A 15,686-nucleotide genomic window follows, 5' to 3' on the forward strand; every position below is an offset into this window, starting at 1 on the left:
TGCTACTAAGCAGAACACTTAAACATGTTTAAATAGTAAATGCTATGTTATGTGTAATTTACTACAATTTAAGAAACCTGCATCCATTTATTATTTCACAGTTCTGTAGATCAGGCATCTAGGAAAGGTTCTCTGCTTAAGGTCTCACAAAACTGAAATAAGGTATTGACCAGTTTCAACTCTCATCTGGAGGCTCTGAAGAAGAATCAAAGGGAAAATCTGCTTCCAAAGTCATTCAGGTTGTTCGCAGAACTCAGATCCTTGTAGGAATGAAGTCCTTGTTTTTTCACTGGCTGTCAGCTGAGATCTGCTCTCTCAGTTTCTAGAAGCTGCACATACGCCTTGTCATGTGGCACCCTCCATTTTCCAGTCAGTATGCCACATCGAATCCTTCTAGTGTTTTGAATCTCTCTGACTTCCCATTCTGCTACCCTTTATTTAAAAGACCTCATTGATGTGGAGAAAAGGGAACCCTTGTGCACTGTTGGTGGGAAAGCAGGTTGGTGTAGCCACTATGCAAAACAGTATGGAGTTTCCTAAAAAAATTAATAATGGAACTGCCTATGATCCAGCATATACATATTTGAAGAAACCCTGCCCAAAATATTAATTTGAAAGAATATAAGCACCCCCATGTTCACTGCAGCATTGTTTACAATAGGCAATTTATGGAAATAATCCAATTACCTATAAACAGGCTAGTGGATAAAAAAGGGATGGTACATATATACAAATGAATATTACTTGGCCATTTGTGACAATATGGATGTACTCAGAGGGTGTTATGCTAAGTGAAATAAGTCAGTCAGAGAAAGACAAATACCATATTATTTCACTTATATGTGGAAACTAAATAACAAAATAAATGAACAAACAAAATTGAAACAGACTTATAGATACAGAAAACAGACTGATGGTTGCCAGAGGTTTGGGGGATTGGGGACCTAAGGGAAAAAGGTGAAAGGATTAAGAAGTACATATTGCTAGTTATTAAATAGCCATGGGGAATATAGAGTAGAGCATAGAGAATATAGTCTAGTTATTATACAATGTAGTAACTATGTAGGTGCCAGGTGGGTATGGGAAATATTAGGGGAACATTTTGTGAAGTGGTATGATTGTCTAATCAGGGGTCCTCAAACTTTTTAAAGTGGGGGCCAGATCACGGTCCCTCAGAGAGCTGGAGGGCCGAACTATATGAACTACTAATTCCTACTGTAACACCTCGGCTGCGCTCACTGCCCAAAAAACCTGGCGGGCCGGATTAGGCCCGCGGGCCGTAGTTTGAAGACTCCGTACACCTAAAAAACTAATCAAAATAATATTGAATGTAAACTAGAAGTAAAAAATAAAACTAGTCTTGGCTGATGTTGCTCAGCTGGTTGGACTATCGTCCCATAAACCAAAAGGTGGCAAGTTCCTGGGCAGAGCACATACCCAAGTTGCAGGTTTGATCTCTGGTCGGGGTGCATGCGGGAGGCAGCCAATCAATGTTTCTCGCTTACATAGATGTTTCTCTCTCTCTCTCTCTCTCTCTCTCTCTCTCTCTCTCTCTCTCTCTCTCTCTCTCTCTCCAATTAAAAATAATATGAATAAAATTAAAATTCCTGATTAAAAATGAGTAAAAGGCATTATGTGATTAGATTAGGTTATGCCCACCAGATAATCTCCCTTTTGCCATATAATCAACCCATTGATAACTCATCCTGTAACATAATCACTGCAGTGAGATCTCATCATTCACAGTTTTTACCCACATGCAAAGGGGCAAAGGTAATGGAGGGTGGGGTAGAATTCTTTCTACCACACAGCAACAGAGAAGAACCAGACAAACCTGTGTGTAATCTTATTTTTGCCCTTTAATTTGTTGACGGGAAGAGAGAAGTTACTGGTAAGCTTTTTGAGTTTGAGTTTTTCTCTCTCTCTTTTTTTTTAAAGCAGGTAGTATAATATCCTTATAGAATTTTTGTAAGATTTGGGCACCTGGTACATAGATGGAAGCTATTATTAGTAATTCATGTATGTGTGTGTGTTCAGAGGTACATTTAACTCTTGAACAGTGCAGAGGTTAAGAGCACCAACTCCCCCTCTTGTGCAGTTGAAAATCTACATATAACATTTTTTTTAAATTTAAGAAATCTTTATTGTTCAGATTATTACAATTGTTTCTCCTCTGTATCTCAGCTTTTCAGCATTTGTGCTCCTTTCTCTTTTTCTAGTTGTAAAACATCCACTCAGCCAGCTTTCCCATGGTTCTGGGTGATAGATGTTTTGTCTTTTAGTTGTAATTTTGAAATTGTTGTGCAAGGCAGCAGTTTAGTTGTTTATCTTTGCTTCCATCTTGGTTTTTGCTCTATATGTAACTTTTGACAGCCCCAAAACTTACTACTGTTGACAAGAAGCCTTACCAATAACACACAGTCCATTAACACATACTTGTATGTTATGTGTATTATATACAGTAAAGCAAGTTAAGAAAAGAAAATGTTAAGAAAATCATAAAGAAGAGAAAATACATTTATATTATTTATTGAAAAGAATTCGTGTATAAGTGGACCTGTGCAGTTCACACTCTGGTTATTCAAGGGTCAACTGTATTTTCAAAAAAGCTGGATTTCCATTTGGCTTCCTATTTAAGAAACATCTGGAGAGTTTGCTGAAAATATAGGTTCCCAAGTCCCATTCTCTAGACATACTGTTCTAGAATAGGGTCTGAAACTTTTATTATTTTATTTTTATCCTCACTTGATATGTTTTATTGATTTTAGAGAGAAAGGGAGGGAGAGAAAGTGAAACATTAATATGAGAAACATTGATTGGCTGCATGTGCTTTGACTGGGGACTAAACCCACAACCTAGGTTTGTGTCCTAACTGGGAATCAAACCTGAGACCTTTTGATGTACAGATGGCACTCCAATCCAATGTGCCACCCAGCCAGGGCTGTTCAACAGACCCGACACATCATATTGTGCAGCCAAGTTTGGGACCACTAGCATAGTAGAAAGAGTAAGAGAGACTTGGGGCTGAGTCTCATTCAGTTATACTCATTACTAACTGTGTCCATGGGCAAATTTCTTAACCTCTGTGAAGATAATAATATATAACTTTCATGGTGTTGGGAAAATGTCCTGAGAGACTAAAGAAAGAGGCTGACAACTCCAGCATTACATCAAGAGTTTATTAAGGGAACTTAGATTAGCGATGTGTCTTGGGCAGTGGCTAGATAGCATGGATATCCTCTATTCAAGATGGTAGGTGCTAAGGAATCCTATATAATAAAAGGATAATATGCAAATAGACCAAACGGCAGAACAAATGAATAAACAGTTGCTATGATTTGCTTTGACCACAAGGGGGCACACATGGAATATGGTGGGCGTCAGTAGCAGGTGGCAGAGCATGGAACATGGTAGACTACCTGCAGTGGGATGGTGGAGCAGGTGAGCGGGGGCACCAGACCAAGGCACAGCGCCGGTCACTGTCATTGGGGTGAGCCTCTGGTGGTTACTGAAAATTCTTTGCTCCCACACGCCGTGGTCCCTCCTGGTGCTTGCACCTGCTGCCAGCACCCGGCACCGGTCCTGATCACTCTGTACCGTCAGCAGGTGTGAGCAGCAGTGGCAGCACCAGCCTCATTTGCACTCGCTGACAGCACCAGCCCTGTTCATACCCACTGCTGATGCTGGCACCAATTGCTCCGTGCTGTCAACGGGTGCAAATGAGGCCAGTGCTGTCAGACAGGGGACCCGAGGGCCACGGTGGGAGGGGCCGGATGGGGCAAGAGGATTGGCCAAGACTCACCCCTGTGTCCACTGCAGCCTCATGGCCCACAGTTTCTTTCAAGGTGCACAAATTCATGCACTGGGCCCCTAGTTATATAGAACAGGGCAAATGGACAGAGGTACTGGTGTATGAGCCACCCTAGGTATGGGGGAAATGCATAGATGCAACAGCCTGTTCCAGGAATCAGCATGAGCTAGCACACCGGGCAGTATAGGGGAGGGGCTGCTCAGTGCCTGAGAGTTTTTATGGGAAACAAATCTCTGTTCTGGCCCAAATCTAGCTGGATCTAACTTGAGAGTCCACATCATGGAACAGTCTCCTCCACACAGGATTGTTGTGAGGCTTAGCAATTATGTTTGCATAGGATTTAGCACTAGTACACAACTGATATATATATAACTGCTATGGATGATGATATAACAGTGATGGGGATTCATATGCATCTGTCACCTAGAGTCCAAATGAGCTTAATGAGCTAACATTGATCCACACCATAAATCTCTTCCCACCTCTCCATCCATCCCATCCTATATTCCAACTATACTATACTTTATTTCTCTCATTGTGTTTCTTCATTCCTCATTGATTTTGAGATACATATTTTTAATTTAATTTTTCAATTATGGTTTACATTCAGTATTATTTTGTATTAGTTTCAGGTGTATAATGGTTAAACGATTATATACTTCACCCAATATTTCCAGTTGACATTTTTTGTATGTCAGGAATTTTCTGTGCCCTCCCTGGTGAGCTCATCCTTTAAGGGACTTTTTCAAATGTTTGTTCTATTGTGAAGCATTCCTGATTCACATACCCTCTCCTCTGCCTTATCACAACATTTGTCACTTTAGCCATGAAAGTACCTACATTTTAACTTGTCTGATTTCCCCATTTGTTAGTGAGTTCCCCATCAACTGTCAAAAGTGCCTGGTACATAGTAAGTTATGTAACAACAACAATGCTTATTGCTGATTTTATATATTTATAAAATAATGAATAAATGTTGGAGAATTGACCTTTACTATAGATTACATACAAAGGAGCTGTGGAAGTTATCTTAAACACAACATAAGCCAGTTCTATGATATATTTTCTTAAAAAAGAAAAAAGAAAAAAAGAAAAACACCCATGTGGTTTTTATTCTACATGAAAGGAGACTAAGGAAAGGAAGCAGTAGTAATTGAGGAAGCTCTCAGGATTAGGCACTGTGCTGGATAATTTGCACTTGTATTTCCATGATCTCCCTGTTAGGTAAAAGGTGTTGCTTCATTTTACATGTGAGGAGGTTGGGACTCAAGCTCCTTTTAGTAACTTTCCAAAGTTACACAGTAAATGGTGAATCTGGGATTGAACTTGGGTCTGTCTCCAAAACCCTGTTCAGTCCTTAATGTCACCGTGATCCTCTGTTTCTTGACTAGAAGAGTTAACATAAAAATTCTCAACTTGTCGCAAGATAGTGTAAAACCAGCTGAGGAAAGCAGAAGAGGAGAAACCATTTCCTTCCCATCTACTTCCTTTATTGTCTTGGTGGCAGAGTGTGTGCCACTAGATGGTGCCCTTGCCTTGATGGAAAAGTAAAATGTTGGTTTAGTCCTGGTGTCTGATTTTTCCTCCTTCCCAACATACTAGCTAAAAGCAAAATATTGACTTTTACAGGTAAAATCTAAAAAGTGGAGATGTAGTAACATTAAAGAGGTAGTATGGAGTAGAGACAAGAACAGGCCATATATGAAATGGAATTCCAATCTGGATTTTGCTAATTATTAGCTTTGTGACTTCAGGCAACTCATCTATTCAGCTGTACATTTTCTTTATCTCTGGAATAGGAGTCATGTCATTTATTCATGAAATTATTCTACATGAGTAGCAAATTAGTTGATATAAAGTGTCCAAACACAGTATCTGGGACTTAGATTCTTAGTAAGTGGTAGTTACTGTTGTAATTAATAATTACCATTGATAAAATGAATCTCAGATTCTGAGGAATTCTACAGGGTCTTGAGAATCATCCAAATAATATTCAACATAGTTTTTAATGCTAAATGTATTGTGAGTTTTCAAAAACTATTAGTGCATATGTGATTTAAAGTAACACTTTTTTACCGGGTTCAGTGAAACTGAGTACTCCATTTTCCAATTGTGTTGATCATTAGAGTTGACTGATTATGAGTCAACTGTTCTCTTTTCTTTTAGTCTATCACAAGAGAGGTTAGCAGGTACCATGACGGATTATTAATAGTTTTGGCACTGACTTTTTCTGCTGGTGCTTTATCTCATTGATTCTACATTATTTTTTCATATGTTAACATCTCTGGCATTGGGATATATCTTATAATCATTGATATCTTATAATGGATGCAATAAAGCATTATTTTTAGATTAATGTAAAATCTTAAGACTGTCCTTTCCCTTCATCTCCTTAGATTTGCTTTTGTCAATTGTCTTCTCATTTCATTATGAAAAATTACTGTATTAATATATGCCCTTTTTTGTTAATTCAGTTGCTGTTATGCAAGAGTCATCTCATCCTTGTGAATTTGATACTAAAAATGTCCTGTTTTGGGCAAGATGTAAACATTTATTGAGTCCCTGTGTTTGATACATAGATGTCATTAGGGTTATATTTTCTGAATGTTTATAATATTTCATAATTACAAATTAAAAATTAAAAAAGAAAATAATGAAAAACATTTCAGGAAAACGTTAACCAAAAGAAAGGTAGGACACAGTATTACTTTCAGACATAACAGACTTTAAGAAAAAAAATTAAAATTGTTATGGGAAAAAAGAACACAAAAAAACCGGTATTGCATAGATAACATTCTTTGACAACAGGGGAATAAATTAGAAATCCCTTAACAAAACAATAGCCACCACCACTTCACATGCATACTACTAAATAATTCATTGGTGAAAGTAGAAATCATAATGGAAATTATGAAATATTTAAACCTGAATGATAATGAAGGGACCACATGTTAAAACTGCATCTAAGGCTATGATTTATAATCTTAAATGAATGTTATAAAATAGAGATTAAAAATTAGTTTAAAAATTAGAAAAAAAGAAAAATAATGATAAAATACAAAGAAGAAAGTAACAAAAAGAAATTTTTAGGACAGTCACTTATTAATGTAGATGTCAAAACTTGAACAAAATATAGCATATCATACCCAGTAATGTACAAATAAAAAGTACTATGACCAAATAGAGTTTATTTTGGGAATAGTAGGATGCTAACTTTAAAATTAATTACTTCACCATGTTAACATTAAAAGAGGAAAACTACATGACCATCTGAATAAACACAGAAGCAGCAGTGAATAAAATGAAACATGCTTGATACCAGATTAAACAAGCTGCAAGATATCAAGCTACATTACAAAGCCACGGTTCTCAAAACTGCTTGGTACTGGGACAAGAACAGACATATAGACCAATGGAACAGAACAGAGAACCCAGAAATAGACCCAAGCCTTTATGCTCAATTAATATTTGACAAAGGAGGCAAGAGCATACAATGGAGTCAAGACAGTTCTTTAATAAATGGTCTGGGGAAATTGGTCAGATACATGCAAAAAAATGAAACTAGATCACCAATTTATACCATACACAAAAATAAACTCAAAATGGTTAAAGGACTTAAATGTAAAATGGGAAACAATAAAAATCTTAGAAGACTCCATTGGCAGCAAAATATTAGTCCTATGTAGTAGTACTATCTTTACAGATACAGCGTCTAGGGCAATGGAAACTAAGGAGAAAATAAATAAATGGGATTACATCAAAATAAAAAGCTCTGCACAGCAAAAGAAACTATAAACAAAAATAAGAAAACCCACTGCATGGGAGAATATATTTGCCAATGTTATCTTAGATAAGGTTTTAATCTCCAAAATTTACAGGGAACTCATACAACTTAATAAAAGGAGGATAAACAATCCAATCAAAAAATGGGCAAAGGACCTAAATAGACACTTTTAAAATATATATATATATATATATATATATATATATATATTATTGATTTTTTACAGAGAGGAAGAGAGAGGGATAGAGAGTTAGAAACATTGATGAGAGAGAATCATCGACCAGCTGCCTCTTGCACACCCCCTACTGGGATCTGCCTGCAACCAACATGCATGCCCTTGACCAGAATCAAACCTGGGACCTTTCAGTTCGCAGGCCAATGCTCTATCCACTGAGCCAAACCGGTCTCGGCAGACACTTTTAAAAAATATATATATTTTATTGATTTTGATTAGCTGTTTCTTGCACACCCCCTACTGGGGATGTGCCCGCAACCAAGGTACATGCCCTTGACCAGAATCGAACCTGGGACCTTTCAGTCCGCAGGCCAACGCTCTATCCACTGAGTTAACCGATTTCGGCCTAAATAGACACTTTTTTTTTTTTTTAATAAGTTTTTATTGTTCATATTATTACAAATGTTCCTTTCCTCCCCCCCGCCCCCCCACCATTGCTCTCCTCCACCAGGTTCCCACCCCACCCTCTGCCCTTTCCCCTCTCCCCATTGTCCTCATCCATAGGTGCACAGTTTATGTTCAGTCTCTTCCCACGCCCCCCTCTCCCCTTTTCCCCAAGAATCGTCAGTTCACTCCCCTTCCATACCTCTGATTCTATTATATTCAACAGTTAATATTGTTCATCAGATTTTTTAAATTTCCTTGGTTTTTAGATTCACTTGTTGATAGTTATGTATTTGTTGTTCATAATTTTATCTTTGTTTACTTTCTCTTCTGAAAGAACCCCCTTCAGCAATTCATATAATTCTGCTTTGGCGGTGATGAACTCCTTTAGCTTTTTTTTTTTTTTTAATTAGTGAAGCTCTTTATCTGGCCTTCGATTCTGAGTGATAGCTTTGCTGGGTAGATTATTTTTGACTGTAGGTTCTTGCTATTCATCACCTTGAATATTTCTTGCCATTCCCTTCTGGCCTGCATGGTTTCTGTTGAGAAGTCAGCTGACAATCGTATAGGTGCTCCTTTATAGGTTACTACTTTCTTTGCTCTTGCTTCTTTTAATATTCTCTCTTTGTCTTTTGCTCTTGGAATTTTAATAATGATGTGTCTCGGTGTGGTCCTCTTTGGATTCCTTTTGTTTGGAGTTCTGTGCGCTTCCTGGACTTGTAAATCTAATTCTTTCACCAGGTGGGGGAAGTTTTCTGTCACTATTTCTTTCAGTATATTTTCGATATCTTGCTCTCTCTCATCTTCTGGGACCCCAATAATTCTGATGTTGGTTCGCTTGAAGTTGTCCCAGAGGTTTCTTACATTATCTTCAATTTTCTGGATTCTCTTGCCTTCTAGCTTCTGTGGAGGAGTGTCTTCTGGCTCTTTATGTTCCAAATCTTTGACTTGATTCTTGCGATCTTCCCTTCTGTTTTTAGGACTCTGTAAAATATTTTTTATTTCAGACAATGTATTCTTTATTTCTTGTTGATCCCTTATCATTTCTTGTTGACTCCTTATTAATTCTAGTTGATCTCTTTTCATATCCTCATAGGCCTTATCCATCTTTTCTAGGAAATTCTTGAAAAACCTTATAAGCGTAGATTTGAACTCTATCTCCAGACGCTTTTTGTCCTCCATTTCTTTCGTTTGTGATCTATTTTGTTGTCGCATTTCGCAGTTACAGATGGGACGGGGTTTCAGGGTGGAGCCTGCAGCTTTGGCTTCCGTCAGCCCCGCCCTATGTGTGTCCTTCAGTGCTAGCTGCCGGCGCCTCTGAGAGAAAGGTGCCCTCGATTTTCGCCTGCTGCCAAACAGTCTAAATAGACACTTTTCAAAAGAGAACATACTGAAGACCGAGAGACGTGAAAACATGCTCAAAGTAACTAATCATCCGAGATATGCAAATCAAAACAATAATGAGGTACCATCTAATATCTGTCAGAATGGCTATCATCAACAAATCAACAAATGACAAGTGCTGGCGAGGATGTGGAGAAAAAGGAACCTTCGTGAACTGCTGGTGGGAATGCAGACTGGTGCAGCCACTGTCAAAAAGTTAAAAATGAAACTACTATTTATCCAGTAATCCCACTTCTAGAAATATATCCCAAGAAACCAGAAACATCAATCAGAAAGGATATATGCACCCCTATGTTCATAGCAGCATAATTTATAATAGCTAAGAGTTGGAAATAGCCTGCCTAAGTGCCCATCAGCAGATGAGTGGATTAAAAAACTGTAGTACATCTACAGAATGGAATACTACGCTGCTATAAAAAGAAGAAACTTTTACTATTTGCAATAGCATGGATGGAACTGGAGAGCATTATGCTAAGTGAAATAAGCCAGTTGGAGAAAGATAAATATCACATGATCTTACCCATATGTGGGATATAATGAATAACGTAAACTGATGAACAAAAATAGATCCAGAGACAAGGTAACACTGAACAGACCATCCAACCTTAAAGAGAAGGCAGGGGAGTGGGTGGGGTTAGAGACCAACCAAAGGACTTGTATGTATACAATTAGCAAAACCAATGGACACAGACACTAAGGCAGTGGGGGGAGTGGTGGAGGGAAGGGTCAGTCGGGGAAAAAAGACACATATAATACTTTAAACAATAATTTAAAAAATCCTATGAATACATGTAAAAAAAATGATTAAGCAAGCTAGGGATAGAAGAGACTATTCTTAACCTGATAAGGATATTTGCTAAAAGCTACAGTGTGCTAAATAGTGAGATGATAGAAATATTGTCTTTAAAATCAGCAGCGAGGTAGTGGTGCCTTTTTTTGCTGCTTCTCCCTCCCCCTTCCTCTCTGAAATCAATAAAAATATTCTTTAAAAAAAAAAAAAAAGCAAATGACACATTACAAATCAGTTCTATCACTCATTAAACGAAACTGGATCAGTTGGCTGCCCATATGGAAAAAAATTAAATTACTCTCTCATGTTGTACACAGAAATAAATTCCAGAGGTATTAAAGGTATAAAATGAAAATTTATACTTAGAAGAACGTATAGAAGAATGTCTTTATGATAATAGGACAGAGAAGGATTTCTTAACGCACAAACCATAATAGAAAAGACTGGTAGATTTAACAACATTCAAGTTTTAAAACCTTTGAAATACAAAAGGACACCACAATTAAAGGGAAAAACAACCCTTGACTGGGAGAGGAAATATATACAGTGCAGACAACTGAAAAAGAATTGACATCAGAATATATAAAAAAAACCTACAAATTAATAAAAACAAAAACAAAACAACCAAAAGAATGTATGCAAATCAGTAAAAAAAAAAAAAAAAAAAAAAAGCAAAGCAAATTGTTCGCCACCCTATTTAATGCCTATAGACCGTTCACTACATACTCGCTGAATCGATGAATGATGCTTAAGCAGGTCCTTCATTCAGCAGCATCTTTGGTGAGCAGGCTGGGCCTTGAGCTTTCCTGCTTCCTTCTGTATTGTAGAATCCTCTCTTCTCTCTCAACTATGTGCTCTTCCAGAGTAGAGATATAGTACTTTTATTTTTATCCTCTGGCTGTTTTGGAAGCTGTGTCAGCAGTCCATGTCCCAAAGGGGTCATCATTTTTTTTTTTTTAATCATCTTTAGAGCTGGTTTAGGAGCCCACTTTTCTCTTCATGAAAAGGGAGATTGGCTCTAAAATAGCCAACAGCCTAAAATAGACTTCTTGTTGTGGTCCCCCCCCCTAAATCATGAGAAAAAAATATTTTTTTTGAATTTGACACCAGAACTATGATTTATGTCTGTAGTATGTTTCTGTGTACACTAGAAAGGAGAAGAGGGAGTCAGGAAATTCATTTGGTTGTATAAGACTGCCACTTGGGTTACTTTCTGTCTGGAACCTGAATAGTGCTACCCTGTGGTCACAATGGGTCATAACAGTAAGACTGAAATAAAATTTTTGATATTTTGATGGTTTGGCTTACAAATAACTTTGCTTAACAATAGAATACTATTCTACATATGGATTAGTAGGGGTTTTGCTTTTCAGATGTAAAAAACAAGTTGCATAAACTCAGATAAAAGGAGAGAAAGGCTGTTTGGTACAATTTGGGGCAATTGGTAAATCTCTAGAGGTGAGAAGTAGGCATGGAGCAAATCACTGGGGCCTTTTGTAGGCTAGACCAGCGTTTTTCAACCGCTGTTCCGCAGCACACTAGTGTGCTGCAAGATGTTGCCTGGTGTGCCGTAGGTGCAGACAAGACAAGAATTTTATAATTTTTCACTATTTTGTTTACTTAATATTTCATAATAAAGTAATTATAAAATACTTTCTTTGTGTTTATTTGATTCCTATTCAAGAGAATTACTTTCTATATAGTCAATATAGGCACAGAGTTAAATTTTTTAACATTTTCTAATGGTGGTGTGCCTCGTGATTTTTTTCATGAAACAAGTGTGCCTTTGCCCAAAAAAGGTTGAAAAACACTGGGCTAGACTATGGAATAAGAGATGCAAATCTTGTCCCTAAGCCAGAACATATTTAGACTAGAAGGGGGTTCTATTCATTATTATGGCAGGACAATAGCATAATCTGGAACTGTCCCAGGCAAACCAGGTTATATGATCACTTTATTTGAAAATGAACAAGAACCATTGATTTAGTTACATATCCTACAAGGAATGGGAGGTTAAAATAAATTTTGGGTAGGAGGCTTACACAAGTCTGAATAATCCTAACTAGATGGGAATGGGAGAGGTGGGGCAATTGCTAGATGAGGACATATAATTGAAAAGGATTGTTGTGGTGGTGGTGGTGGTGGTGATTGTTGGATAGAGAATAAAAACTTGAGCATGTGCAAATGCAGGTAGGAGGAAGAGGGGAGGTTGAAAATTGGTAAAGTAAGAGACACAAAGAAAGGTGGTAGGGGATGGAGCTTATTTTCCATTATGACAGGTGGAAAGGAAGCAAGAGTGGGTACAGATGCAGATGAGGCTTTAGGTGAGAGGTTCATAGCAGGTTTAGAGTTCCTACCTGATAACAGCTCATAATATTGTGGGTTCAAGGAAAGTAGAGAAGGTTTTAAATAGCTACAGTGGACAATGGGAGAAAGACCAATAACAAGACAAGGATGTCCCCTGTCGCCACTTCTATTCAACATTGTGTGTCACTCTAGTGGCCGTCTTAAACCAGGCTGTCCTAGCAAATGAATAAAGCAAGGAAAGTAAATATAAGGTATAATGATTGGAGTAGAAGAAATAAAACTTATTCACAGCAACTTAACTGAGCATACAGGAAAATCCAAACGAATCTGTAGATGGACTATTAGAATGTGTAATGTTAGAAGTAAGGATAGTGATTATCTTTGTGATGGAGGGCAGGTCGAATAATTAGGAAAGGTTACAAGGAGAGGTTCTCTTCACTGAGCTTGTACAGTTAGGATTTTATATATTTTGTCTTTCAATATAAGTTTGTTTTCAAATAATATAATATAATATATGTAAAATGCTTATCATAGTGCCTGGCTCATTGAAAGTGTTCAGTAACTGCCAGTATCAACTCTTCACTGTAATTCAGTTCTCTGTGTTGCCAAGGTCTAGGACAGTGCTGTTCAGGACAACGTTCTGCAATCATTAAAGTGTTTTGTGTCTGCACTGTCTTGTTCCATAGCTCCTGGAACATTTGGAAATATGACTAGTATGACTAAGGAACTTATTTGAAAATTTTACTTATTAATTATAATTAAAAATTAAATATCCACATGTGACTGATGGCTGATGTATTGCATAGTGCAGGTCTAGGGTATTGTGACATGAGGAATGAGTGACTGAAGGAGAGTGGCAGTGAAGTTTAAATGAAGAGGCCAGAATGTAGGATGAGTTGTGCATCTGTACATTGAAGAAAGCTCAAGGTAATGGCAAGACCTGAGCAGGAGATAGCTAGCTCCATTCCAAAGTCTTCAAAGAAGCATTTGGATAGAGGAGGGGAAAAGTGTAACAGACCAAAAAGATGCCTTCTTCCAACTAGGTTGTCAAAAGTACTTAGGTAGAAATGTTTCTGAAGCACAGCTTAGGTAATTAAGAGCCATGGAAGGAATTTCAAGAAAAAAATGGTCAGCAGCAGCAATAATACTTCAGAGTGGTGCTATGTGACAAAGCTAGAGTAGTGAAGGGGTCATTGGAGGCCTGTGAGAGCACAGTTTGTTGCCCGGATGGGGAAGGAAACTAGATTGCAATAGTGGATGAAAGGTTAAGGCATGGTCTGTTTTCAAAAAGCTCCTCTTTAAAAACATTGAGAAACTAAATGATAGCTTGGGGTTGTGCTTTTGTTTAACAAATAGTGGAGAAGTGATCTTGAGGAAGGATATAAGTGAAACAAAAAACAAAAAACAACCTGTTTTTATTTAGCGTGTGGAAGAAATGCTGAGACTGACTGAGTACATTAGAGTCTCTGTGAGGTGAAGAGGGAAGGGACTGGATTAGTTGGGCCAAGCTTGGACAGTCTAAATGGCATTATGAAGAAATGTTGACTTTATTTAATAGTTCATGGAGAGGTGAGGAAGACTTTAATTTAAAAAAATTTTTGTTGTTAATCCTCACCCAAGGATTTTTTCCCCATTGATTTTTTTTTAAGAGAGTGAAAGGGAAGGGGGGAGACACAGAGAGAGAAACATCAATGTGAGAGAGACACATCTATTGGTTGCCTCCTGCATATACCCTGACCAGGGCTGGGATCGAGCCTGTAACCAAAGTATGTGCCCTTGACTGGCATCGAACCCGGGACCCTTCAGTCTTCGAGTCAACATTCTCTCCACTGAGCCAGACTGGCTAGGTTGCAAGGAAGGCTTTAAACATCTGGATCTCCTATAAGAGTCTGTGTTTTAGAAATATTACTCTGGTAATAAGGACTGTGGACTAAAATGTGGCCAGACTGAAGGCAGACAGATTGCCTTATCAAGCAAGAAGTGATGAGAGACTGAATTAGGGCACTAGCAATTCATTGGATGGGGAAGAGTTGGTGAATTTGAAAGTATACTCACAGAGTTGTGTAAACATCACCGCAATCAAATTTAGAATGTTTCTAAAACCCTATAAAGAAACCCATTCCCATTTTACCGTGCCTCCTCCCATCTCCCCAGCACTAGGTGATTACTAATCTACTCTTGGCTGCTATGAATTTGCCTGATTGATGTCAATGAAATCATACATGCGGTCCCTTGTGACTAGCTTCTTTTTTGCTTAGCATGTTTTTAAAGCTCACCTGTGTAGAGATTCCCTTTTGCCTTGTATTGTTGTCACCTCTTTGCATGTTTGATATCCTGCACTGGAATATAAGTGCCCAGGGACTACTGTTATATATATTCAAGAGCTGTATCTAGCACAAATTTTTGTATTTAGTTATGACGCAGCAAATATTTGATACATCATAAATTAGAAGGTTAACTCAATTAATCACAAAATTAAGTTAACCAGAACAAGCTGCTCCCATACATGCCTTCTCACTGAGGTGTGTCTATATTTTCTGTCATGGAATAAGTAAGTCTGGCTCTGCCATTGACTCTTTGTGTGATCTTTGTTAAATCATTTGCTCTCTGGAGACAGTTTCCTTATCTGAAAATGGGGATAAACATCCCTACTCAATCTGAAACGGAGGAATAACTAAGATGATTCAAATTGATGGGATTTGGATAGAATTGGGGTTCATCTAGAAAGCCTCTGAGAAGGCTGAATAAATGTTTGGCTCTGTTACCTAATCCTCCTGGGATAGGCGTAGCCTTTTCCCATGGGATTAGGTTATTTTGGCCATTGCGTCTTTTCAACCCCCATTTTCAAGGTCCTGGTTTTGTCTATGGCACACTGTTCTTTTGTCACCAATCTGGGGCATTTTACCCTGTGCCATGTTCTCTAGATTTTCTCTCTGGAATAGAGAAGACACTATTTCTTTCTTAAGGACAC

General features: G+C 37.9%; 1 protein-coding gene across 11 annotated transcripts in view; it reads left to right on the top strand.

Annotated features, from left to right (window-relative positions):
- Window positions 1-15,686, top strand: part of OSBPL9 (oxysterol binding protein like 9) — a 113,225-nt gene that overhangs the window by 20,924 nt on the left and 76,615 nt on the right. The gene's annotated exons all lie outside the window — the stretch shown is intronic.

Source organism: Pipistrellus kuhlii, unplaced genomic scaffold (assembly GCF_014108245.1).
Source record: "Pipistrellus kuhlii isolate mPipKuh1 unplaced genomic scaffold, mPipKuh1.p scaffold_m20_p_2, whole genome shotgun sequence".
Taxonomy (NCBI): Eukaryota; Metazoa; Chordata; class Mammalia; order Chiroptera; family Vespertilionidae; genus Pipistrellus; species Pipistrellus kuhlii.